Source organism: Vicugna pacos, unplaced genomic scaffold, assembly GCF_048564905.1.
Source record: "Vicugna pacos unplaced genomic scaffold, VicPac4 scaffold_116, whole genome shotgun sequence".
NCBI lineage: Eukaryota > Metazoa > Chordata > Mammalia > Artiodactyla > Camelidae > Vicugna > Vicugna pacos.
In genome coordinates, this window is record NW_027328796.1 from 915,503 (window position 1) to 943,171 (window position 27,669).

General features: G+C 40.4%; 1 protein-coding gene across 1 annotated transcript in view; it reads left to right on the top strand.

The window, feature by feature from the left end:
• Positions 1-27,669, top strand: part of LOC140694984 (uncharacterized) — an 80,603-nt gene that overhangs the window by 25,893 nt on the left and 27,041 nt on the right. Inside the window, exons 6-9 of the mRNA XM_072957977.1 lie at positions 13,639-13,760; positions 14,791-15,015; positions 21,052-21,251; positions 21,555-21,681. The gene's annotated coding sequence lies outside the window, so the exon portion shown is untranslated. The remainder of the gene's footprint in view (positions 1-13,638; positions 13,761-14,790; positions 15,016-21,051; positions 21,252-21,554; positions 21,682-27,669) is intronic.

Sequence of the window (27,669 nt, forward strand, 5' to 3'; positions counted from 1 at the left end):
GTGTATCCGCTGCTTCATCTTGGATATTAATTTCAAGCTGAGTCAGTTTGTGATGGCAGCCTCATCCTACATCAGGAATTTATAGTATCTGCTCTTTGAGGTGAAGACCTGACAGACTTGATTATTTAACAGTCTGCTTTGAATTGATATCTCAGATTCCTTTGTCAAAAGCAAAACAGCAGAAATACAGACGTCCTTTAATTCCAATGTGGCCTGGAACGGGTTTAATGTCTGTGCCTCAGTGGCCTTATCTGCGGGTGGGGAAGATGATAACAGTGCTTCCCTCAGAGGAGCTGGTGAGGGGAGAGTGAGAAGCACAAATGGAGGACTTACACGAGATGCTCATAAATGACCGAATTTAGTGCTCTCCGCCTGGTGAGGCCTTAGGGGTAGAGATGTCAGAACAGAGCAGTCCTAGCCGGAGCTCGATACGTGATGGTAGCTGTTATGATCAGTATCACCACTGTGGGTTATCAGGTAGTTTTAAGACTTGGTAATATGATTTCATGAATAATGTTAAAAGACTAGACATCTCAGATCCAGTTTACATAGTCCTCAAGATTTCTTCTGAGAATTGGATGGTTTCTTCCCTATCTTAAATCTGAGATGAGTCTCTAAAAATTTCCGTATTCCTCCATCCTTTTGCTTTAATTCTCTATTTCTTAAAAAACAAAGTTTTTAGATGGAGTTACTGGGGACTGAATTGAGGGCCTCATGCATGCTAAGCACATACTCTCCCAAATGAGGTATAATCTCTTCCCTGATTTTTTTTTTAAATTTACATCTTAATTTTCAGAGGTTAGAGGCCTCTAATTATTTTTCTGGAGACTTGTCCATGGACCTGTAAATCTACAATTAATGGACAAAATTTGGTTTATTAAAAAAAAATCTATAGAATATTCTACAGTCCACCCAAAAGGAAATACTCATGGACTTAAAATGTTTCTCCTTTAAGGTGATTTCTCCTGTTTGGTCGAGCTTAATTTGTTAACAGCCATCCTCATCATCATAATGACCAAACTCGCTGTGAGTGGACGCCTAACTGAGGCTAAAATGCTTTGCTCATATTTTACTTCATAGCAAGTGTTTGATTGTAGGTATCAGTGTCTCCTTTTTTGTAGCTGAGGGATTGAGAGATGGGTCAGCTTGCCCCAAATGACACGCAGCTGGCGGTGGCTAGCTCGATGCTGGAATCCAGGCTGCACAGGATGAATTCTCAATTGCTCCTCTAATCAGCTTCCCGTTGAGTGTTTTCCCGAACTCCTGTGAGCCCATAAATGACCGATTTTAGCTATCTCAGCCTGATGAGGTCTTCAAAGGAGAGACACCAGTGAGAATGAGAGGCAGAGTGGCATAAATTAAAATTGTACATTTTCACAAATGTTTTATTCTCAGGTAATGACTGTAAAGGAAATAGTTTTTTAATTTAGTGCTTTGTGAGAACTAAAAACAAAACATTTAAAATAACTATTGTGCAAGAGAGAAGTGGTCTTTGAAAGTCCAACTGTTGCTAATGATGTTACTTGTTTTTTCTAGTGGTGCTTATTTACTGAAAAATTTCCAAACACTGAATTTGTTTTATGTAGTCTTAGTATGAAAGAAAACTTTGTCAGTGAGTATTGTAAGTAAAATCCTTACTCTTTTCTTTCCTGATGATGAATATCTTAGTTGTTTACATGGCTTAAGTATATTTCGTCATTTGTGAAATTTGAGTAATATGGTTTACCTTGTCTGACTGTGAGAGCTGGACGCCTTGTATACAAAGCACCGTAGAGGTGCTTAATAAAAATGTGCTTTCACGGTGACTGATAGTTTAGAAGTATCAACTCTGAATACTAAAAAGGGTAGCTTATTTCTGATGCATATTCAATATGTGTATATATGATATACATTAATATGGCTTAAAGTAACTAGGATTGTTTTTTTAAGTGCAGTATGAAGCTTTAATGAAATCTGTGTCATTCTAGTGAGACAGGGACTACTTAAATTGCCTTAAGCAGACGACCTTGAAGATTATTTACACAGAATGTAAGCTCAGAATTCATGTTGCCGTGTAACCATCCATCAGACATTTAATTTCTCGGGATCCTGACCAGAACCATTAAGTTTAGAAGAATCCACATTGATTATTATCAGGGAATAAGCTTCTCTCTTTTGTGACTAAAGAAAATTTTGATTTTTTTCTGCACTCTTTTCAGGTTTTAAAATTTCAAAATTTTGATTTGACATGTCACTTTTTTAATAGAGAGAATAAAGCTCATGCTGTTTTAATATGTAAATAAATGTTTTTGTATTTCAATACCCTTCTATGATTTCCTGGCTCTTTGAGAAGTATTTTGCAAGATACTTAGATTACCTACTGTTGGAAAAATACAGACGTGACTTTTATGAATATAGGCGTAGTACAGTTCTGTTGGTTTTTACTACAGTGCAAGACATGAGACCTAGGAGAGCTTTGCTGCTGATTGCCAGGAGGACAGATCTCAGGTCTCAGTCTCCCCTCGTGTAAAATGAAGTGGCTGGACTGGATTCTTTCCTCTTCTAAGATGAGCTTCCATGAGCCTATGTCTTTTGTTTATATTTAGGAGTATTAGCAATATCAGATTAAATACTGAATACCCCTCCATCCCCCCGAAGCAAAGTGCAGTATATGCTACATAAGCTTCTAGTTATCTGATTCTCGTTTCTCATCTTACAGTCAATTTTTGTGTTGCATGTTTCCCGGCAACCTGGAAGGTCTTTTTAGCCATAGGTGGCGCTGTTGCAACTTTTTACAGTCTTAATTTTTCTGTTTGTAAAATAAGGCTTAAACAATGTGATTTTATTTTGATTCCTTTGCTTAATGCTTCAGAATAGCACAACGTCCATTATGTCTTTCTACCTGGAAAATTTTTTCTGCTTATATCATAGTTTTATTCTTTTATCTCGCTGTGAACATTTCAGACTTGCTGTGCAAACAATGGCAAAATCGGGCTTTTCTTCTAGTGTTAGAAACCAGTGAGCCGGGATATTATAAAACAGCTAGAAGCTGCCTCTGGAGCACCATAAAGCTGAAAGGTGTGTTGAGTTCCCTGAGTATTGACCCCGCCGCTGTGTGTTAATTGGTGGGAGTTGATTTGGTACATATATGATGGGGTGTAGTTTCTTGACTTGGGTTTGCCTGCACGTGCTGACACTGAACCATGTGATCCTGAGTCAGCTCGTTCTGAGTTTTCCCCTCGTCTGTGAGAAGGGGACACTCATATCTGCTTTGTAGAATTGTGAGAATTAGTAATTATGTAACATGTTTACCACAGTGGGTATGTCAAGAGAGCTCATAAACTTTAGCTGCTGTTTTGTGTGCAGCCATCATTTTATAGTCTTTGGTAATTACAAAGAAACAAGAAAATAAGAAAAGCTGATTTTATGATGAAAGATATTTGAGGACGTTCCATAATTCCTACACCCATAATTTAGCATCAGCAGAGTCAGAACTGTTACACAGTCGCCCTGGACCAACGTTAAGCCACAGAAATTTTTGTTACTTCATATATGTTGGGGCCTAAGGGGAACCAATACTTATACACATGTTGTCTCCAGCAGCCAACTGAGAGATGACACAAAAGAGTAGGCAGGCGATAAATGTCTTCTTTGTTACTGATGAAGCCACGTTCTCCATGAACTTCAGGGCTGTGGATAAATGAGTGTCATGATACTGTGTCCCAGAAGTAGAGACTCACCCTGTCCCAGGTATCTCTGGGCCACAGCAAGCCTTCCCTTGAGAGAATGAGCCCCATCATGCACAGGGCTGTTCTGCAATGGAGCTGAGCATCCAGGGTGCTTCCCTAGGGTAGTCAACACTGGAGGGAAAGGAAGGGTTTCACATGCCCTGCTTGTCTCCCCGGAATCACAACTCAATCTGTTAATGTGAGGAGGGCTAGCTGTGGGCCAGGGGTCAGGGCTGTGAAGGGAGTAGCACTCTGCATGGCCCAGAGGAGTGGGGAGGAGGTATCCCTTCCATCAGTTTAAACAGGTGGTGGGATGGAACAGAAGGGTTCATCCCATGAGTTTATAAAAGGAGAAATAAGAATTTCCTTTGGGTATTAGTCTAGCCAGGAAACACAGAAGATGATTAGGAAGGAGACTTGTAAACCACTGTAATATTAATTTGACATTTGTTGAGCACCCAAAATGTGCTACATTCTTTTCTGAGCGTTTTACAGAAATGAATCCTTCAATCTTCTCAACAAGCGAGTAAGGAAGGTTTGATTGTTATCCCAGTTTCACAGTGTGGAAATTGAGGCACACAGAGGGTAAGTTGACCAAGGTCACAGAACTAGTAAGTGGCAGAGCAAGTATTTTAACCCTGGCTGTATGGTATTGTGGCTCCCAGAATGGGCTTTGGGTGTTTAGATGTATCTGCATCCCTCGATTTCTGTACGTCTGTGCATCAATTAGCCCAGAAAGGACAGGGAAAGGAGAGTTACACAGGTGCTCACAGTCGTGTCTCGGCAACTGTCCACGAAGAGTGCACCGTGATTAGAATTAATTGTTTTCCAGGCAGCAGATCTGTTGGTATAACAGAAATTTAGTCCATTGAATTCATCTAGAAATCCTTCCTGCTCTGCTTCTGTCCACACTTGCCATGTGACTGCCTGCCCGTGTTTGGGCCGTGGAGGAGAACATATACTCATGGTTGAACTCTGATATTGCAGTCTGGTTCATAGTTTCACATCTTCTGTTACATTAATAAGTTAAATTTCTGGTTTTCTTGCATCAGTGTCTCATGAGTTTGGTTAATGTGAAACCAGTCCATGGGAGCCCAGGGGTTATGATGGTATAAATTTTTAGCACGTTGTGGCACTTCTAGCCATGCAGACATGACTGGGGGATGTACGCCTTTCTCACTGATTTCTCCCAACAGCAGGGTCCTCTCACGGATGTGAGGCTGGGAGCTCTCTGAGTAGCTCAGTCAGAGGCCAAGTCCACCAATCCGAAAATGATGAAGTACCTGGAAGTGGGTTTAATAAAAGTAAAGGGCTTCCAGGTAGTCCGATGGGCTGTTCAAGAAATTTGGTGAAAAGCTGTCCACTGTCTGTGGTTTAGCTGCTTCTTTGCTATTGAAAAGTCTGGAGTAGATGAAGGGATTTTAAAAAGCAGAAAGGAGTGATTTCAGGTGGTACATCCACACCGGTGAGAAGTGATGGATGACCGCCTGTGTGAGGCACAGACAGAGTCTTACAAACTTCATAAAACAGCTTCAAATGCTCTGCCATCTGAGTGCGCTTCATATGGGGTCCAGTTCATCACTGGTCACGCTGTGAGGGCAAGTAACTGACGATGGCAGAAAGGACACGGAGGCATCAAAAAGGTCTCACTCATGTTCCCTGTTTAAAGAATGTGGCACAGTGTATTATATTTGAGCTGGTTTTTCACTGAACAGATTTTAGTGTTTTCTGGGACTCCCCAGTGCCCCAAGGTTCCATGCAGCTGGGTGTCCCCTCATTGCAGCTCCGTCAGCACTTGCCCTGGGCTGATGTGGTGTCACGGGAAGCAGGACGGTCAGCGTCCCCGGCTCCTCTGAGCTCCGTCTCCTCATCTGCAGAGCCTGGTTTCCCATCCGTGTCTACTTAGTAGGGTTGCTGAGAATCACACGTGATGGTTATCAGGTGTGATTTCTGGTTGTCTCTGCGATTGGCAAATAGCCAATAATTGATAGAAACTCTTGTTTTTTTTATTGTAATTGTGTCTCCTAGATTGCAATGGTTTTTAGTCTGCATTTTTTTATAACTTTACTCATTTTTAAATATGCCCTTATTTTATTTATTTTTTTTTTGAGGTACTGGGGACTGAAGCCAGGACATTGTGCATGCTATGCAGGTGCTCTACAACTGAGTAATACCCACCCTCCTTTTCTGCACTTAAAAATAAATATTGCAATACACAAAATAGCTCTTAAACTCCATCATGGGACCTGGTCTCTGTATAGGCAAATGAACACGTATACTATTTCAATAAGAATAAATGCTGTTGAGACATAAGTTTCTGAATCTGTTAATGTGCTTAAAAACGATCATAGCTAGTGATAAACACGAGACTTAGATCAAGGACTTTTTAGGGTATGTTTTGCCATCATGGGAAATTACATTCTACCGAGAAGGCTAATTGGGTCTCTTTGATATTTGGATGGTTTAGCAGGTGATCAAGGCTTTCCAAAGCTGACAGTTTTGTATTTTAAACTAACTACAAAGTTATCTTCTAGAAGATGGAAATCCTAAGCTTGTGAATTTCCCAGTAATCCAGGGGGTATGTGTCTGTGTCTGTGTCTGTGTGAACGTTTGTGTGTGTGATTTCAGGAATGTAGAAATAAGTTCCATATAGACTTCTGATATCTTTCTCTTCCAGTTCAAGGTTTAAGCATATACTTACACAAATAAATTGATTTTCTTTTGTCATTTGGCATATTGGCGGGAATAAGAGGTTCTCATACTTGTTTCAGAAGGGTTGGGAAGCATGAGCTTAGAAAACGGGAGGAGAAAGAGGCAGGGAGACACTTCACACTTTGTGCAGTATATGAGAAACGGTAGCTTTTCTTTTCTCTTTTCTTCTAAAGCAAACTGGCTCTGAATTGTAACACACTATTACTCAGAATTGCTTTTCTAATCAGATACAAGTGCCTCAGATTTTTCAAGGCAACATGAATGATGAAATGTGTTTTAGCATTTATCTTTAAAAGTAGTTTTATTTCTCAAGTAAAAGACTATAGCCTGTTTCTTCCAGCGTCTCAAGAAATTCTCATTGATCTATGTACATGTTCTATGTGCTTATTTTCTTTTCTTTTTTTTTAAGTGCTTGTTTCATTGTGGTGTGAATCAATGTTTAAAATTTCTGGATTTTGATCTTTAGAAAATGCTGATATATCAGAACTGTTAAAAACCTGATTGTTCTTTGGTCCTTGTTTGGTGGGGCACCCTATTGATTACTCTTGTCTGTTAAAGAGAGAAATTCTTCCTCTAGCCTGCAGATCATTAAGTGTATGGTTTGCAGTATGCCTTTAAATTTCATTGAATGCATTGAACATGATTGTCCAGTGAATTTTGAGTTGACTCATAGTAATGACTTTGCTTTGATTCTGTGGCTTTTGCTCCTCTCCACAAGAGCTTGAATTCTCTGTTGCATTTTGTATACGTGTTCTTCACAGTGGAAGAAATTTTGCATTTTTTACAGAGGTGGTTTTTCCTAACACCTCTGAATGCCTTCTGTAATTGATACAACAAAAATCTGTTATTTCAATGCTTAATTATTTCATAAACTAGTTTTTGGCTTAATCAGAAACAATGACAGAGTGATAATAAAAAATAGGAAAACTTTCCTTCCTTTGAAGAATAGAAATCAGGTGGTCAGGCTCACCCATGCTTTGGGCCTGACACACTTAATCTCATGTCATTGTGTATCATGATTCGGAGATGGAGTTGCTTCAGGTTTATTGATTTTTGTTTTAACATTTGTGTTGAATTCTTTCTCCAGGCTTATGTATCCTGTTGGGTTTGTTGAAACTGTAGAAGGGAAACAAAAGCTTTTTTTGGTTTCCGGAGGCCTGAGTTGCTGATGATAAGGGTTGAGGGTGGGCTGAGGAACAGAGTGACACTCCCTCTGCTCCCAGCTGAAATTGATGAACAATGAAATCAATTAAGTGTATCGGTATTTGACCAATAGAAGTTAGCGAGCCCAAACTGGCTAGTTATGCCCAAAGAAAGTACTGAATTCACCTGCAGAATTAGGTGCTTTACCAAGAAGAAGCAGCTTAGAGCAATCAGAAAAATCAGTCCTATGATGAGATATAAAGTAAATATAATATCTTTTATTTCTGAAACTTTTCTACGTTAAGTTGTGTAGAGCTAAAATTAAGTTTCAAGCACCAGGAGTTAACAGTGTGGGTGGTTCTGTATGATCATTATTCAGGAATGTGCCTAGACTCTGCTAGAGTGGCTGAAGCTGGCAGGAAAAGACCCAGAGCCAGGATTTGTCACCTTAGGGTGTCCTCCATAATGGTTCCATGTGGGAGCCCATGATTGGGTTAACAAATTGTAACAGATCCCAGCCGCCTGTCAAATTTAAGAAGAAAACGTATGCTTAGTAACTGCTTTGCAAGCAAGTGCCTGTGCATCCTCACTCCTGTCTCCTTGCCTTAAAAAGCAGAGATAATGCTTTGCTTGCGTAGATGATGTTTTAGATAGCACTCTGCTCATCGCAAAGCAATGACCCAGGCCCACAGCTATAAAGGCTGGGCTTGTGTGCAGTTAGATACTCTATTATCCCCCAAGCAAGGACCTAGCTGGTCTGGTGGTCTGCTTTGTAATTCACATGTCTAAAGGATGTATCTTATTCCCCTCACCCCATGACTTACCTAAAGATACACTAAGCCTTTGTACTCATGGTGGATTCTACAATCTCTGTCTCATCCTTCTTTCCCCAAGTTCCTGCTTACTATCACACAACTGTTAATGACGTTTTCCTTTGATTATACACAATAAATATGGGATCATTTGAGAGGCTCGTGGAGTTGGGTCCCTACGCCCTCTCTCTTTCGTGACTTTTTCCACAGAGTCTTGAGTATTCATTCCCTGTACGTAAGACTTCTGCCAGCCAGAACCCACAGTTCCAGGTGAGAAGGATGCAGGCTTTATCTCTCCTACCCGAGGGAGAGAGAGTAGAAAATTGAGATCTGCTCTTCCGTGGTCCCTTCCTGCCCCAGGTCTGCTCCAGTTCACCTGCAGCCTTCTGGCCTCTGCTCACACTGCCTCTGTCCCAGGACTGACAGCAGCCTTTTCTTCCCTGGTAAACATTTCCTGTGCCTTTTAGAAGTTGGTCTCTTCTCTGCAATACAACCCTGGCAGATGTGATGGTGGTAAACGTGCTGGAGGGCAGTCACTTGGGGACTGCCAGGAGCCATGCTGATTCTCCTGAGTCTCTCATTCGGGGTTACAGAACTGTCGAGCAGCAGAGGAAGCCCTTTAACGTGAGGCCAGCTCAGCATTGCATCACTTTCATTTTATTTTTGAATTTTCAGTGGAGAAATTATTTGTAGCAAACTGTTCCAGATTTTTGGCTGCCTGCTTTCCTCACCACCATTTCCTTGTTGGCTCTGGTGCTTGTTGTAAGAACCAGGTTTCTTCTCTGGTTATTTCTAGCAGCTGGGCTTGCCGAATCCTTGATCTGCATTTGAAGCAGAATGCTTCTTCGTGATGTCAAGCTGATTTTCCTATTTCTGAATATTTCGTGTACACTCAGCAACTCTTTCAAGTGAAATGCTCTTGTCCAATTCTGTTAACCCATATTTGCCGATCTCCTGCTTTCATGCTGAGGGCAGTTTCTTCTTCCTGTAATAAAAGTTAGCAATTTGCATTTACTATTTGAAGGTTCTGGCCCTAGGTGCTTTTGTCCTTAACAGTTTTAATACAATTCACCCATTAAAATGTGCAGCGGTTTTTACTCAAAGCCCAGAATTGTGCATCGCAGTCAATCTTAGAATATTTTCATCCCCCAACAGGAAGCCCTGTATGCACAAGCAGTCATTCCCATCTTCCTCATCCTCCCCCAGCCCCAGGCAGCCATTGTTCTCTCTCTATGGATTTGCCTGTGCTGGACATTTCATGTAAAACAAGTTATTTCATGTAAATGGAACTGTCTATTGTGACTGACTTCTTTCACACTGAGTAACTTTTTCAATGTATTTCCAGGTTGTGGCCTGGGTCAGTACTCTATGCTTTGCTATTGCTGAATTATATTCTACTGTATATCTGGGCCCTACTGTTTACCCATTCATCAGGTGATAGTCGTTTGTGTTGTGTCTGCTTTTTGTTTGTGAAGAGTAATGGCGCCGTGAATACTCCTGTAGGAATTTTTATGTGGACATTTGTTTTCAGTTCTCTTACTTGTGTGACCAGAGAGCAGAAATGCTGGGTCATTCATAAACCAAATGTTCAACTCTCTGAGGACCTGCCAGGCTGTTTTCTAAAGTGGCCACCCTGTGTTACATCCTCAAAAGCAAGGGCTGCGCGCTCCGCTTCCTCTGTGTCTTCATTAGTGCTTGTTACACATTTTTTTTTATTATAACCTATTGTAGTAAGTGTGAAGCGGTTTCTCCTAGTGGTTTTGACTTGATTTCTTTTACAGCTAATGATATTGAACATCGTTTGATTGTGCTTATTGGCCATTTGTATATTTTCTTTGAAAAATACATTTTCAGATACTTTATACACATTTTAATTGAGTTCTCTTTTTCTTGTTGAGTTGTAGGAGTTTTTTCTTTTATTTGAAGATACAAATACTTAATCAGATAAATAATTTGAAAAAATTTTCTCCTCTCAGATGTTTTTTCACCTTCTGGATGGTGTCCTTTGAAGCAAATTTTTAACATTTGATGAACTCCAATTTATCACTGTTTTCTTTGTTCCTTGAGCTTTTGGGGTAATATTTAAAATCTGAGGTATTTTATTTAAACTTTTATATAAAAAATAACTTAATTCTTAAGACTGTTCTAGGAGATGGGTGCTGTGGCTGTCCCCAGTCTATGGATAGGAGACTGAGGTGCAGAAAATTTCACTGAAATATCAGTGTCACAGCTACCCAGTGCTGTGGGATTTCAGACCCTCATGTTTGTCCCCAGCATTTGTGATCTTCACCACCATGCTCCACTACTGCCTGGAATCATTAATGAAAAAGTTTTCCTTTTTTGATTTCTTGATTGTTTGTTTTCTCATTGGGGAACTCACCTCTTCATTTTCCTTGCAGAGATCTGTGTAGGTTTATTTTAGATCTCATGTACTTATTTATTACACAGGCTCCAGCGATGATTGTGCCTAGTTGATCTAATCAATTCATACTCAAGTCTTTCCTGCTCATGACACTAAAAAGAGAGTCATGATTTACATAATGCTCAAAGAAGAATGTACTTGAGTGATTTTATTTTTCTAACCAATCAAACAAATCAAATAAAAACCCGGTGTTGGAACAGATTATAAGCCCTGCAGAATAGGGTCACTGTCTTCCTTGTGTTTCATTTGATTTGTCACAGTGTCTGGATAGTGCCTTGCTGTCCAGCAGTTTTGTGAGTATACGGTGCTCGTGAATCATTGTAAGGAAAGAATTTTGACAACAGACTGTGTTGTTCATTTCACAAGGGAAAAGATCATATAGAAATACTGCTCAGATTTATTTTAAAATTAAGCTTGGTGTTTTGAGAAGGGTTCAAGAAACCATACAAAAATCTTTTTCACTAATTTTAAATCTATCTTAGACACATTATGCATACATGGCAGAGTAACTTATCAACTAGTTTTGACAAGAGGAGTGTATTATTGATTATCTATTTTAGTTGAAATATTCTACCTGGGATAAAGTAATCAGTGCCCATAAATGAACAAATATGTTTGTATTTCTATGCAACATGGGGGCAGACTTCATATGTTTTTATATAATATATATGACTGTGTGTTTTAATCTGTCTGTCAGTGTTTTTATAGTTTTTCATCAATGTTGTAACTTTAGAATTCTTCTATGGAAATCACCCCCAATTCTAGTGCAGTTTGTACTGTGTATCCTGTCTTATGCATGGGATTCCACTGTCCCCTCACTGAGGAATTTCCTCTCCTATTGAGTTAGTAGCAGAGTTAAAGGAACTGTGATTTCTAGGCCTTTGCTCTCCATGTGTTTGCAGTTGGCTGTCAATCAAGATTTTGTCTTTCGTGAGTTTTCATTGTTCAATTAGAATTTTGGAAATAACAATTAATATGTTGCAACACTCTCCCTAGAAACTTGATGTGTTTGTGCTTTTCCGTTTCCAATTTACAAAAAATGTAAATGCACTCTTGTTTTTAAATAGTCCTTTTTCACTAGATATTTGTTTACTTCTTTATAGTCAAAATATTTTTTTCCCAATGAATGAATAGGTTTGCATGTTTTAAAAGATACCTTACTTTTTAAATTTCTTATTCTAACAGGTATATTCGTTGTACAGAATTTAGAAAATAAGGATAAACACAATTATAACTTAAAAATGGCCTCTAATCTCACCTGGAGATACAGTTGTAAGGTTTGAAATTGAGAATTACAAGTCCTCTCAAACTGTTCTTCTATTTCAAGTACGGTTTGGTTACTGAGATCCTCGAATTCCCATATGAATTGTAGCAGCAGATAGTCAGTTTCTGCAGAGGAACCCACTGGGATTGTGATCGAGTCCACGTTGAATATATGGATCGCTCTGGGGAGCACTGCCATCCCAAGAATGCTGTCATTTGATTCAGGAATGTGCGTGGTGTGTCTGTCCAGGTATTTAGGTATTCTTTAATTTTTTTCAGCATTGCATAGAGTTTACATTGGATTATTTTACTATATATTTTGCCTTTATACTGAGGACAAGTGTGCAAGGTACCGGGATCAGAAGTGTATTGGAGCTCCGCAGCTTGCTGCCACCATGGACGCTGTGCTCTTGCTTCGCCCACTGTACAATGTTGCACAAAATAGGACCTAAGTAACTCTCTCTTGAAAGAATGATTATATGATTGCTGGATGATGCTTGAGAGTCCTTGTGATGATGTCTTTTTCCCAGAATTTCCCCTCTTCTTTACTATGCCCTTTCCCTTCCTTTCCTCCAGCCTGTGTTTCAGCCTGCCTGTGGCATTGATTTTCCTTGTCTGTGGACTCTTCCTTTCACTAGTTCGTGATAATGTTACATGTGAGATGTGGAAACTTGCTAGATGTCAAGAAAGAGGAAATCCATTGCATTCTAGTTTTTTTAGAGTGTGCTATTGTATTATCGATTGAAATGAAATCAGGCTGACCCATTGAGCCATCCCCTGAGCTCTTTTTGCCTTCCTACAGGTGATACTGCTCTCGTTGCTGCATGTGCCCTTCCCCCAGACTTGGTTTTGGGGTTGAGTAAGTCACCGTCACTGGAGCCCTCTCTTTAAATGATGAAGAGAACATTTGCTCTTTCTCCCTGTTTGGGGACTTGGATGAGATGAGGCAACAGATAAAGAATGGAGCCCCACCTCATTCTGACCCCCGCTCTTTCCGTTCCTTTCTCCAGGGGAAGAGTACAATTCAAAAATATAAAGATTGTGAACTAATGAGATAGACAAGACAACCGATCATTTATTAAATACCCTTTCATGCCAGAAACAAATGTATTATACACACAAAAAGCACATAAAATACGGTAGTACTGTGGTTACAAACGTGGGTCCGAGTTCGAGTCCTGGTCTGGAGTGACAAGTCCTGTGAGATGGAGAATTGGTAGGTCGGCTTAGCCTCTCTTGGACTTGTTTTCTGTCCTGCAGAGATGGGGCTCGCTAGGCGTCCCTCCCCCGTAGAGGTGCTGAGGGGTGTAAAAGACACGTGTAGGCAGACCGAGCACAGCTGCTCTTTCCTCGTAAGTGCAGGATAGCATCGCTTTTGCGGTGATGGCTTTATGACTGCACCGTGTAGACTCTCAGTGCTCCAAAGGGATGCCTTGCAGATTGGAGATGGGATTCTCACTTCTGTATATACCCAAGGATTGTGTTATTGGGCCTTGCTAATTTGACTCTATTCTTTAGAAAGTACATAATGTAGATATATTTTTCAAACATGCATGATTTTTTCTTTTATTATTTATAGTTCTACCCTCTCATCTCTTGGTGTGACTTTTCATGGAATCCAGGAAACAGTCCTAAGCAACCTGCCTCTTCACACTTCTCCGTGGTGGTTTCCTTCCCTGACTAGAAGAGGGTTTTGCATAGGTAATTTTGATTGCTCCCCTTCTCTTGGAGACTCTCTGTTTTTCTGCCCATCTCTCACCTGTCCATCTGTCCATTTCTCTACCCACTCATTCTTCTGACTTGTTTCAATAAGCATTTCAGGCAGCTTACAGAAGAACAGGTACCAAATAAACAGGTGAGAAAATGGGGCCAAGTTCATACAGTGAGGCTAGGAGTTGAGCCTGTGTGAGAGTTGCCAGCGTGAGACACACGCCTCTGCCTTGTGACTTATAAGATAGACAACATCAATGTGCCTGAAGCTCCCAGCAGACACAGGGAAACAGGGTTTGTGGGAGATGCTCATTGGCTGTGAAATAAATAAGTGGCTTAGTAGAAGCCCAGCCTTTCCAAGTACTAAGGCTTAGGAGAATATTTTAGTGTCTTCCAAAATCAGATTATTGCATCTTTTCTTTTTCAGAGTTTTATGTATAGTTGGTTTACATTCTATACCTGGAAATTTCTCCAAAACTTCTGCCCACGTGAGTCCCATGACTCGGGAATGGGGTGGTTCTGCTCATTGACGGGTGTTGGCCAGAAACGGAAAATGACAGCCTCAAAGGAGCCTGGGATTTATCAGTTATGTTTTGTCAGTGCTGTAGATTTCAGAAAATGCTTTCACCTTTTCTTTCCATCTGAGGCAGCAGCGCGCTCTCTTACCAGCATCAGGAGCTCAGGGCCACGGGATGGTGGGGGCTGACTGCACTGCCGTCAAGACAGCTGAGCTAGTCACTGCAGGTGTGGTTCTTTTACATACTGCAGTTCATGCTCTTTACTAGAATGTTTCAACAGGGAGTTAATTAACTGAGTTAATTAACATTTTATAAATATGATGCTTTGTTGAAAAGACAGTCATAGGCAGAATATAAGTTGTGATCACTTTAAAAATGGTTTCATTACTGAAATTTCAGTAGGAAAGATCCAGTTTATCTTATTTCCGCCTCTCTTTAAAAGTAACAAAGAAACAAGACAGAAAAAGCAGAGGATGATTTCTGTTCTTCCTCTCGGCTTGCAGGTGCCCTCACCTCCAGTGGCATCCATCCAGACACCAGCACTGACACTGGCCGTGCTCAGAACTGCCTCAGCCCTGAAGACACATCTGACAAATGGAAGGGGGCCGCGCCCTGTTACAGCAGGTGCTCTCACTTTGTGGGTCCTTATGTAACTGCGCGGTGTTATTCAGGATCGCCCTTTCTACACTTTGTGACGCTGCTGCGGTGTCTCCTAGTTATTTGTTTCTGTAAGTACTCGTGTAATTTTCCAATGTGTGGTACTAGACATCTAAAAATGCATTTTTCAGATGAAAAATAGTGTGTATTTAATATAAATGTATGAAAAAAGGGTCAAATGGATCTATCCTGGTGCCAGTACTCAGAGATAATAATTAACACATTAACATCTATTTTCTGTTCTTTTCATCAGTGTGTATTACCTCTGTCATAAAAACCAGCGAGCAATGTGTGCCTGTATACTGTGTGGAGACCTCCATTTTCCATTCGGCTTATTACACATTTTTCTACAATATTCTATCTCCCCTGGCATGATTTTTAATGACTAGTATAGCATTCTGTCTTGTGGAGTCCTCGTCCATTTTACTTTGGACTTAAATAAACTTTTAAATTCCAAGTATACTTAACTGAAATTCTGAAAAGAGATCTGTTGTGGTACCGAAAGTCCCCTACATCCCTTCCCCTTTTTTCCTGAGAGTAAAAACTGCTGACAATGTGGAGTATATATTTCATGACCTTTATGCCTATGTCATATAAATAAACTCATACATACACGTATATGAGAAATCTATGTCTATGTGTGTGTATATATGCTTTATTGAAAAATAAGGCCATACTATATGTTTTCTGCAGCTCGGTTTATTCACTCAGGTATATATCACAGACGTCCTCTCTCTCCAGACTCACCCGGTCCTTTCAGATAGAGTAGAGGGTTTTCCTGATATGCAGGTTTGGTCTCTTGTGTAAGGACACCTTTCGTGGGGGCGTACTGTGGACAAGGCCTTGGACCACGCCGAAACACCGGAACTTTAGTGCCCACAGCTCACCGTGATTTACCGCATCATTGTCTTGATGGTGGGCACTTAAGTTTTCTCCATTTTCCACTGTCAGAAAGGGTGTTTGACTGGCATACTTCTTATACAAACATTCCTGTGATCTTGTATGAGTATTATTTTCGTTAAGGTTTCTGGAAATTTAGTCCTTGGATGTGACAACTACATAAATCACAGGCTCCTTTCAAGTGAATCAAGAAATTCCTTCTCCTGTGGGGCATGAAAAGATGTAGAATAACTTATGTAACCAATTCTCTATCGCTGGATATGATTTCACTTCAGCTTTTCTTCTCACCATTGTAAACAGTGCTGTGTAAATGCTCTGATAAGTACATCTTTTTGAACTGAATTTTTCTAAATGAAACGATTCCAAAATGTGGAGTTCAGCCTGTGTGTACACACGTTTTTCAGAGTTTACATATCCATTGACATGTCATCCTCCAAAAGATCGCTCACAGTTTGTTCTCTCAAAGATGGACACTAGCTAGAATATCTTTTAAAAATATGTGCCAATATGATGAGCAAAAGTACTTTTTCATTGTTTTAATTTGCACTTGATGACCAGTGAGGTATTGAGCATTTTTCACTCATTAGCCATCTGACTTTTAAAAAGTGAATGATCTCTTTTGTCCTTTGCACACATTTAAGTGAGGCAGCTTCTTGTTGCTTTGTGACAGCTCTATGTATATTATGAACATTAACCCCTTGTCTTCATCAACATGTATCAGAGAGCTTTTCCTTGTCATATTTTGCCTTTCATTTTGTTCAGTAGGTTCATTTTTGTTGTGGCCCAAAATAATCTTAAGATTGTAAATGTCTTCTTTTTGGGTTTTATTCCTGATATTATTCTTAGAAATACTTTCTTATAATGGTATAAATTTCTTCTGTAGGTTTTTTTAATCTCTAAGATGGAGATGATGATGGTACTTGTTATAGTGAAGAGAAGTTGAATTAATATGAGCAAAGAATTATATTCGCTGTTATTAGTACTTTCTAATATTCACATCACATTCTGTAATTTTTCTTGCGGTCATTATGACTGGAATAGAATTTGTTTTTTCCAGGGGATTCTCTGATTGTCCCAAGACAATTATTGAATTCCTACTTTGCTTTTTAACTTGAAATCCCACCTGTAAAGAATACTTATGTACACTAGAGTCTCTTTTTGAGCTCATGGTTTATTTTTATCAATCTTACTTTCTTACACTAGCACTATATCTTACATATTGTAAACATTTATTTAATATCTGACAGTGCGATTTTTTGATTCTCTTTTCGATCCCAAATTTTCTTGGTTAGTATTATGACTTTATTATTCCTGAAGAATTCTAATATAATTTTTCAAGTTAAAAAAAAAAAGAAGTGCTCTCGTGGGATTTTTTAGTACTTTTGAATTATCTTTAGGAGAACGTACATTTTTACAAAACTGCTTTCCTGCATACAAAATGTTGATGTCTCTACTTTCACACCTCTTACTTTACCCCACAGTACAGTCCTGTACTTCCTCCATGTACAACATGGGCATTGTTTTTGAGTTTATTCCAGATTATTGTTGATGTTTTTGTTAATTATTTAAGTCAGAATTTTTTGCTATTGTATATTTTAACTGTTAAAACTGACACCTAGGAAGGCAGATTCGGTTTGTAAATACTCACTTTGTAACTTCTCATTTAAAATTGTAAGTATTAAGTACTTGTTACAGAATCCTTTCTTTTCTGTTTTTAAAAATTTGTTTCCAAGATTCTCAAAATGGTCATAGCAAAGTAGTATAGGTGGGGACAGAGATGGAGAGAGGTAGTGTGGCTCATGTACAAACTGTGAGCACTTTCATGGCTGTGTTTACGCTGGAAAAGCCGCTGAAGAGTCCAGGATAAAACAGGGGTGGCTTTGTATGCAGTTGAAAGCCAGCTTTCTTGCCTGGTGAAGCCTGGTGGGCGTGACAGGTAGATGATCAAGGTCGAATGGAGGTTATTGGCTGCACAGAGCGCTGTGTCTGAGAACTGGAGAATATCGCCATGGGAAATGCTTGGTGCCAGGAACAAAGCAGAGGAGCTGGGGACCCTGTGTGTTAAGGAATTTCCAGCCCTCGGAGTGGGAAGATCAGACTCTGCATTCAGATCTGAGTTTGAATTCATCCTCTTTAGTTTACTTGTCCTCTGACTTTGGTCAAGCTATATACCCTATTTCACTTCCTGTTTTCTTATCTCTCAAAATAGGAGAATTACAGCCTGCTGCCAGATTGTTTGATCAGGTTAAATAATTAGTGTCTATAAGATGCCACGTACAGTCACAAGCTCAGTGAGAAATGGGCTGTCACCTGTTCTTCTGCAACTCAGTGCTTGACAAGACATGTGGGAAAGCCAGTCCCTAATTTGTGTGTGATGCAAGTAGGAACAAAATTAATGTCTTGCCTTTCCCTAGCAGTATACTTACAGCTTTGCTTCATTTACTTCTTTCCTCCTTTCCTTTCCCCTTTCCCATCCTCCACCAAAAGATCCTGAGACTCTCTCAGAATAGTAGATTCAAATTACTTTAAAGGTTGGCTCATCCTCATGAAATGATAGTAACATAAAAAAAATCTGTGCACATCCCACAATACATTGTATTTGATTTACACACACACGTGTGCACACATACACACACACAATCAGGCTACCTTCCACTTGCAGAGGGATAAGGACCACTTTTTCTGAGTTTTCACTCACTGAGCTTGAGAACAATGTCTCTTACACAGACTTTCACCAGGCTTCGTGCATGGTGTTTTTAATTGAATTTCGGCTTTGTGGCCATAGATATAGTCTCCTAATAGAAGAGAGAAAGTGGAGACATAGACATTCCGCTGAGATATTGGTGTCATCATATTTTAGTTGGAAAGGACTTAAGACAGCATAGAGTCGTAATATTATATGGGTGAGAATCCATGATGTTGTAACTTGGACAAGAACATGGACCTTCTGCCGTCTTGTCCACAAAGGTCAAGAGGCAACTGGGCAGGGGATGGTAGGGATCCTTCTTGCTTGAGTTCCATGTTCTTGCTAGTTTTCATTGCTCAGTTGCCTTTAGTTTATGTCCATGAGGCCTCTCATGGGAAGGTCACTCTGTCCTGATAGATTGAGTTTCTTATCAGCAAAAAGCTCTGGACCCACTCATATTTCCCAGAGTTTTCTGCTGACCTGCTGACACTTTATATAATTGAGACCTAAGAAACTACAGAATATAAAATCCTTATTGTTATTGTTTGCCCTCGAGTTCCATAGGAAGGGGTGCTGTCTCAGGCTGTCTAAAGCCAGATCTGAACAAAGATAGGGTGACAGGCTGTGCTGCTGGTCCTCCACAGTTGAAGGGGATTTCCAACTTAGCTTTATATTCAAGGCAGATGAGTTCAAATCTTGCCTTTACCAGTTATTATCTTTGTGAATTTGGGGAGAAACTGTACTTTTTTGTGTCCAAATTTGTTTATCTGTAAGTAAGTTCAGTATTTATTTTAAGGTTTCTGTTTTAGAATTGAATGAGCTAATACTCTCATTTATACCTAAACTAGTGATCTCATGGTTCTATGCTGGTGCCTTGGTAGTTGATTACTAAGGGACTCCGCAGTGAGATTGGGGGTGGGGGACCCTGGATAATAGAGCTTATATTCCAGGATATGCTTGTAAAAGACTGGATGTGCAGTGGATTTTTAGTAAATATCTACTCCTTTCCTAATCTGCATTGATTGTGTATATATCTTTATACTAATATATGAACAATTTTTATTGCAATTTAAATATCTTTGTAGTATTTACAATATCTAGTTATAAAAATACGTGAAATAAAAAGATTTGAATTTATTTTCTTTTCAATAAGCAAAACAAAATAAAATAGAAAAGAAAAAAGTTTTGAAGGAGTAGAAATAATTTTATTTCTGTGGAATCAATTCCTTGTAATAGGTTTTTTGTTCATGTTGTTAAAAAGCATATAAAATTGATAGGTGGTGAAATACTGGAAATGAGGAAACAGTGGAGACATACTACCTCTAAGGCAGTCAATTTGTTACCAAGTCCAAACTCGTTCTGCTTGCTGCATGACAGGCCGATTAATCGGGAGATGAGATGTTGGAGTAAGGAAAAGAGACTTTATTTGTAAAGCTGGCAGACCCAGAAAATGGCATATTGTTATCCAGTAGAACTCTCTTCCCCAGGGCAGAATTCAGTCTCCTTTTATACTAAAAAGCGGCAGGGATGTGGCTGGTTGTTGCAAACTTCTTGCTGTATGAATTGTTTGTCCTTGAAATCCTTTGTTCCTGCAGCTGTCCATGTGGGTCAAATTATGGTGCCCCTGTAAAACCTCCAAAAAAAAAGAAAGGTTATTCACTATTTTACAACTTGCCATCTATACATAAGTGTAGAAGAGCAAATATCCTTAAAGATCAGAGCCCGGAGAATAGGCCCTCCTGGATATTTCAGGCTAAAGGCAACTTTCTTTTACAAAAGGTGCAGAGATAGCAAGTCTGAGCCTAGAAAACAAGGTACAGGATTAAAGCCAAATGAACACATCTAACATGGAGTGAAATTTGTTCTTTCTATTACAATTTCTTTTTCTCCCTCATAAATAATTTTAGTAAGAAACATGAGCAATTTTTTTATTTTTGCTTCTTAATAAAGGACTACAACTACAATTTAGTGAGCAGGGATGCTGTGCGTGCCTTGGTGTCACAGCAAACTCTTGTTGGTGGTGCAACATGCCTGATGCCCCGTGAGTGTTGGTGAGGGTCCCCCTAACCAGGGGTTCTATTCAGGAACCACCATATGCGCGTTGACCTCTGGCACCTCTTTTTCAGCTGCAGGAAATTTTTTCAGATTCTATGATAGAAAAATCACTCCAGCTAGGGATAATCAGGGAGTAAAGGAAGAGGAAAAGGGCTTGAAGTAGAGTAGAAGAGAAAGACAGAAGCTCAGGGAGCCTGGGGGCTTGGCAGCGCTGCCTCGGGAGAGAGAGGAGCAGAGGTGTGGATGGGACCGGCTACGGAACCAGCTCCTGCAGCTTTCCCTGCACCCAAGCCACACAGCTTTTAATAGGGCCCAGGACTCTCTCCTGGCTGGATGTCACCCTGGGCAGAACCTTGAGAATCGAAGGTAAGGGGTGGGCAGCACTCACCTAGGGGGTCACTGAGGACTTTGGTCAAGTCCACATTGACTTTTCCAGTCAAGTGCCTTCACCTGTTCTTTATCTCAGGATCTGAGAAGCAGGAGCAAGGAACTCAGGGAGAGATCCAGGAAGATATCTGACTGTGTTAAGAGACGACAGTCACAGTGACACTGGGAGCGAAGACACTTGCAGCAAAGTAAAATAACTTCACAACTATTGCATCAGAGCTGCATGTGTGAGAGAGCCTAAGCCTGTCTCAGAGTGCAGGGGACAAGCGGAATGGAATGGTAAAATTAACACTGACAATTGAAATTTTGTTAAATAGCCTGCTACTTTTAATTTTATCACTTCAATGTATGCAGGTGTATTTCTATGAGCATTTATAGGTTCACACAACCCCACCAGCCCCTCTTGCCCCCATGGGGGATGGGATTTCTCAAGCACAGTGCCCCTCCTGCTTGCTTGGGCCACGCTGCGGGTCCTCACCTGGGGCCGGACTGCTACAGTACACTGAGTCCCCGAGGCACGGCCTGGGATACATGACAGGAACAACTGTGCTCTTGGCTGAGGGCCTCCATTTCCCCCTGCAGTGTAAGAATGCCGGTGACTCAGTTAGAAGCATGCATCCAAGCCGTCCTTCCGTGTCATCACCATCTAGAAGCGGTGCCTGAATCTTCTGAATTTCTGCAGAATGTGGTTTACAATCACCTTGAACAAGTGAGTGTGTGTCCTCTTTCAAGTGGAGGAGTTACTGCCATTTTCCTGGAACTTACTCACCACTAGTCCATCTGATTTTTCTGTGCTAGGATTCAGTATGGCCTGCTAATAACTCTGCAGTCAGGTCTAGAAACCCTGATGAAGAGGATTATTTATTTTCTTTCTTTATATGATAGTATTTTACTTTCAAATTTCTGAGTTTTCAGTTCTTGGAGGAATGTTTTGGGGGTTGGAGAAACAATTTTGCTCTTACCATCTTTGTGACCTGTTGCTATATGCGTCTCACCTGTCTTCTGTCACTTGTGAGGTGGTTCTATTTTTGACCCTGTCCGGGTTGTTCATATTTTAAAACATAAAATCTGTAAAAGTACAGTCCCTTTTACTCTGAAGACATTCCACAAATACTCCTTTAATCTGGGTATGGTTTTAAGAAGACACAATAATTGGAATATATACTTGCAGGTTGCCAGTGCAAAATCCCCAAATTAATAGTCGAGCTCAACATCTAAAATCTTTCTAATCTACCATGGATTTGTATGGATAAGTGAAGTAGTTTGCTAAGAACTCAATCCTCCCAAGCTGATGCTCTGCCAGATGGTGGAGCCGAGGGACGAGGGTGTGTCCTGCCCTTACTGAGCTGACAGTTTCATGGCAAGGACCTTCACCAGGTGAAGAAATTGAAGTTTCTTCTAAGAACAGTGGGTCTGAAATGAGTCCAAAAGCGTGGGAGAGACACAATCACATTTGTCTCAAGTAGGGGAGAGTGGCTGTGGGGCCACCTGGGAGACTCATGAGTCCAGGTGGGCAGTGTTGTTGGCTTCCAATTGAGCGGTGGGACGGTCAGTGGGTAAAAGCGAACAGATTGAAGGCATGTTTAGATGGTAAAGAGGAAAGGATCAATGCTGTCTGTGAAGGTAGGATGGAGTAAGGCCCAGGTTTCTGGGTGGATTAATGAGTTAAATAATGGTCCTGCTGTGTTCTGAGGAGGGAAAGCAGCAGAGGGAGTTCTGGGGGAAAACTGATGAGTTCAGCTGTGGGTAAAGTGAAAGGCTGTTAGATGTGTGGTCTGGGAGCTCTGGTGAGAGCCAGTAGTGAGTAGGGGGCGGGGAAAGAGACTTTCAAATCATTTTGTCTTGTGAAAATACATACAAGAATGAGTAATGACACAACCCCTGTATATTCTGGATTTAAAACCCAGTAACATTTTGCTATATTGACTGCAGGGGTTCTTAATTTTTTAATAGAAATAAAATAAATAGAAACAAAATAGTGGAGTTAATGAATATCTTAGAGTTGATGTGTGTCCTTGTATGTATTTTCATACCTCATCTGTTTATAAACATAATCTACAAAAAGTTAACTTGCTTAGCATTAGAGTTAAACAGAGGGACGTGACACACTCTGTTGGTGGTTCAAGGTGATTTCTTGGGCAAATTATGTAGCCTCTCTGTGCCTTAGTTGCATCTTCTGTGACTGCCCCCATGCCCCTCATCACAGCTGATTTCCTAGACTTGAAGTTGGGAGGGAGGCTGCTGAAGGGAGTAAGAGGTGGCAACTGCTAGGGTCACTGAAGAGAGAGACAAAAACAGATTAAAGCCGAGAAACTGAGTGCTAATACCCTCAAAGGAGAAAGAATCCCTTAGTTTTTTGAGCCACTTAGCCTAAGAGAACGAAAATCATGTGGATCCAAAGCTCTTGAGCATATGAGTATTGTGGGTGGGAGGGTTTCATCAGAAAAGGGTTGAGAAAAGGCCTTTTGGTTTCCCTTTACGTTTCCAGTAAGGATGAGGCGCAGAAGAAAAACCACCCGTTTCACAGTAGAAGGTGCTGTTTTGTGCGAAACTGTCCGAAGGTTGGAAACCATTCATCAGTGGTGCTGGCAAAAGAAGAGACTTCTGGATTGGGTGGGGCACTTGCTGTGACTTCCAGGTGACCTGCTGGCTGGGGGCTGTGAGGCGGGCAGTAGGTTTGCAGTGTGACCTGGGTGTAATCCCTGGCATTGAGGCTGCTGATCTGACTAGCAGAGCTGGGCAGACACCGTCCTAACGGGGCTGCTCGGGATGAGGCCTGGGACACCTGCCATGCTGAGGGCGAGAGGAGAGCTCCCCTGAGGTTGTGTCCCTGTGAAGATTAGAAACGTCCTCCTGCAGGGGAGGAAGAGCCTCTGAGCAGCGGGCCGGATGCACAGGCAAGACCAGCCTGAGCACGGAGATTTCAGGAAGCCGGAATTCATACAGGCCCGAACAGCCTTGTTCCTGAGAAACTGGAGGGAAAAGATGCTGCAAATGCAGGCTAAGTTCAGACACTATTGTGTGTCATGAGTGATAGGAAAAGACTGTTCAGGCAGCCACGAGAGAACCCTGTGGTTGTCCCAGTTGGGCGTCACACAGGAGGGAGGAGCAGAGTTATATACTTTGCCACTTATTAGCTGTGTGACTTTGAGCAATATCACCCCACTTCTCTCTATATATATCTACATCTGTAAAGAGACACAGTGACAAGCTCGTGTCATCAGAATGCTTTGTTTAACTCTGATCCCCTTTGTCCAGTCCTGTCAGTGCTGCCCTGCAAGGTTCTGCAGCGGCTGCTCTTGCCCTGTGATGGGAGGGCATAAAAGGGCATTGTAGCACCCGAGGGCAGAAAGGGGTTGCTTTAAAAGCAGACATGTAGCGTCCTGCAGCTGCAGACCTGCAGGCAGTTTGGTTCATGGTCGTGGAGAGGACTTTGGAGGCCTTAGCGTCGTCTTAAGACTTGTTTTCCCTTGGGGACCTGATTTGCCTTTGCAGATTAATGTTGAAGATTTGGGCTTCTGGCAAAGCTGTTTTCAGAGATGGGTATATACGTAAAATATCATATAAAATAAAATGATTTATTTAACGTGTGCGACTTTGCAGCTGTTGGGAAGAGCTGTGTTGGCCTGGTCTCCACGGGGGACACCAAGGGTCAGCAGAGCGTGCGGGAGGGAAGGCAGCCTGCAGTGCTTCTGCGGGGTGTTCTCCCCAGCAGGGCGCTCTGCTGAGTTGTCTCTTCTCTGAGTTTGGTTGCCAGAGGAGCAGACAGCAAAGTAATGAGTTCTGGAGGGATTGTATAATGACAGGAAGAAATAGGAACCTGGAGATTTTCTGGACTAAAACACGCTTTTGGTTCCTGATTCAGTGTGTTCCATTACAGAATTGATGAGTTGTGTCTATTCTGGAACGTCATTGAAATAAACGTTCAGCCTAAATGTTAAGGGCTTTGATTTATTTGGCTGGAGGACTCGAGCCGGGATGACAGCCTCTCAGATCACTCTGAGGGACTGCTCCCAAGAGGTAGTGGAGGAGCTAGGATAAATAGAATCTTTACAACAAAGATCAGGTAATTGGAACAATAAAATATTGCTTGTTATCTAAAGAAAACCAGATATCTCAAGTTCAAGTATTTAGTGGTTTTCTATGTATGGTGGGAAGCAAACATTTGGGTCATTGAATTCATTCCTTTGGCAAGCACCTGGCTATCTAGGGCCAGTATCCTGTCCTTTCTTGCACTGAGTCTGCTCAGAGGGCACCACTGTGAGTGGCTGAGAGGCCGGGCTGTAGGCATGAACTCGCTGGGGGTTGGCAGCAGCCGCTGATGATTTGGATTCAGCATTCTTTGTTTACTGACATGGTTGCAGTATTTTCATGCACATTGTAGTATTTTCATTCACAGTGTTCCCCCTTGGTCCTAAATTCGACCAATATTTTGAGAGACATTTCATGACCAATTTTGTCCCACGGTGCTAGGATGGCTCATTCCTAGTTCAGGTGAAGAATCTTCTGAGTTGCCATTCAAGGTGTTAGTTTTTTTTATCAGGCCCTGTTGATACTAAAAGTTCTCTGGATCACCTGTCTTACTACTCTATTATGATCCAGGAAGTGTTTACCCATCTTTGCTCATTCCCATACCTAGAATCACACTATTATATTTATTTTATTCAGGGTTATAAATTTTATCTGTTTCTTCAAGATGTTTAGCCATCATCCATCTTGTGGGCCTAGTTACACATTGGGAAATGTAACAGACAACAATTTTATAAAATAGACAGGATATAAGTAATACAGCTAGTAACGTTAATAAAGTCACGAGTAAGAATTTAATAGTCGAGAAGTTGTATTTTTGGGTTAAAATTTTGCTTGTGTTTCTGAGTTTGATCCTATGAGAAAGTTCATATTTATGGTCAGGGTCAGGGCAGGTATTAATTGGCCAGTTGAAATCTCCCACCTTGTAAGATCAACAGTGGCCTAAACAGAACTATAAATTCTTTTTAGAATAACGTTTCTGAGGGCTATCTAGTTAGAGCCTTGGAGTAGGGAAACCCACCAAGGTAACACAGAAGTACTAGACATAGGTAATTTATCATAAACTTAACAATTGGAGTAGTTCATAATCAAAGGTTGGAGAAATTATCAAAGTAATTGGTATACAGTCCTGGTCCGGTGTCTTGGGTCAGCAGTCTAGCTCAGATGTCGTCTTCTTCTCATCCTGGTATGGAAGCTTTTTCTCCATTTGGGCATTGTTTTAAGGTGAGCAGTGCTCTATAGGCCAGTGCACTGCAGGGGCTGTTTCAGATAGGAAATGAATCCGAGACTCCGTTTCCTTCAGCTTTGGTGTGTATGGTCTAGTTAAGAGTATCTGAAAAAGGGTCTTTCCATTCAGGTTGGAGACAGTTCTTTAAGTCATGCCTGTTGCAGTATGTATAATCCCCTGGCTGCAGGTCATGGGGCATTGGAATTTTACCCAAGGATAGATTACTGAGCTTCAGAATCAAACCTAGAGTATTCTTTTCATAATTCAATTAAACTGTACAGCAGTGTGACATAACAGCAAGGAATGATCTGGGAAGTGTCTTAGTAAATATGGACCTCAATTAACAAAACTAGAATTTAATATCGACTAAAATATAATTTTTTTCTCTCTAAAGTTACCCTCAGTTTTCTCAAATATAGCCAAATCAAGATTAATTTCTTTACAAATTAAATCTGATTATTTGATCATATAGGCTTTTTAAATTGACTGTGTTGGAAGTTTTAATACGGAGTCTCAGGGTAGAATGTTAATAAGGTTTTCTAAGGCCAAGAAAGCCACGTCAAGGCTTTTCATGGATTTTTGCCTTACAGATTTAGGTAAATTCTTTTCTCTTTAAAATCCTTAAAATACCTTTATACTCCTATATCTCTTAGGAGATGATCTCCCTAATTTGTCTGATAGAGCCACTGGGGACCTAAGTATTTTTAGTCTTTTGAGGGATCAGATAGAGAGAAAAGATAACTGTTCCAAGTCTGTATACATAGTTATAATTTATCAAATTGCTGTGAACCATAACTAGCTTAAGGAGAAGAGATTCTTTATGTCTGGGAAACAGGTTAAAAGGCAGTAGTATTTCAAACAATATCAAAAATTATAACCATATTCAGCTGGTTAATCAGTCCCATGTAACTAATTCTTTTAATGAGAGTTTTCATTAGAACTTTAAAATGTCTTACCCAGTTTAGTTCAGTGCTGTAGTTTGAAATTTATTAGAAATCAGTAAATCTCCTTGAAGAGAAAGCATTTTGCAAAACCATCAGAAGAAAACAATTAACTGTCTATAAATGACAAAAGTTTTAAAAGCATGGTTAAACACCGTTACACTATAATCAATAAAGAAACCTGTTCACTATACCCATAATTATCACTGGTAACATTTCAGATAAACCAGAATTTTAGGGAGTCCATATAATTTCTACAATACCTATATTAATAATATTTCTCATTCAATATAACCTTAGAAGTTTTATGATTCATTTGACAATTCCATGTTATTTAAAATGCCAAATGAAACTTTATAGTTAAAAATCTCTCTTTGGGATGTTTCAGGGGCCTTCTGTAGCATCCCAAACTTAACTGGAGATTAAAAGAATTTTAATTAATTAAATTAATTTTTATTTAATTAATTAGAATTTTATATTTGGGGAGCTTTGTGAAAGA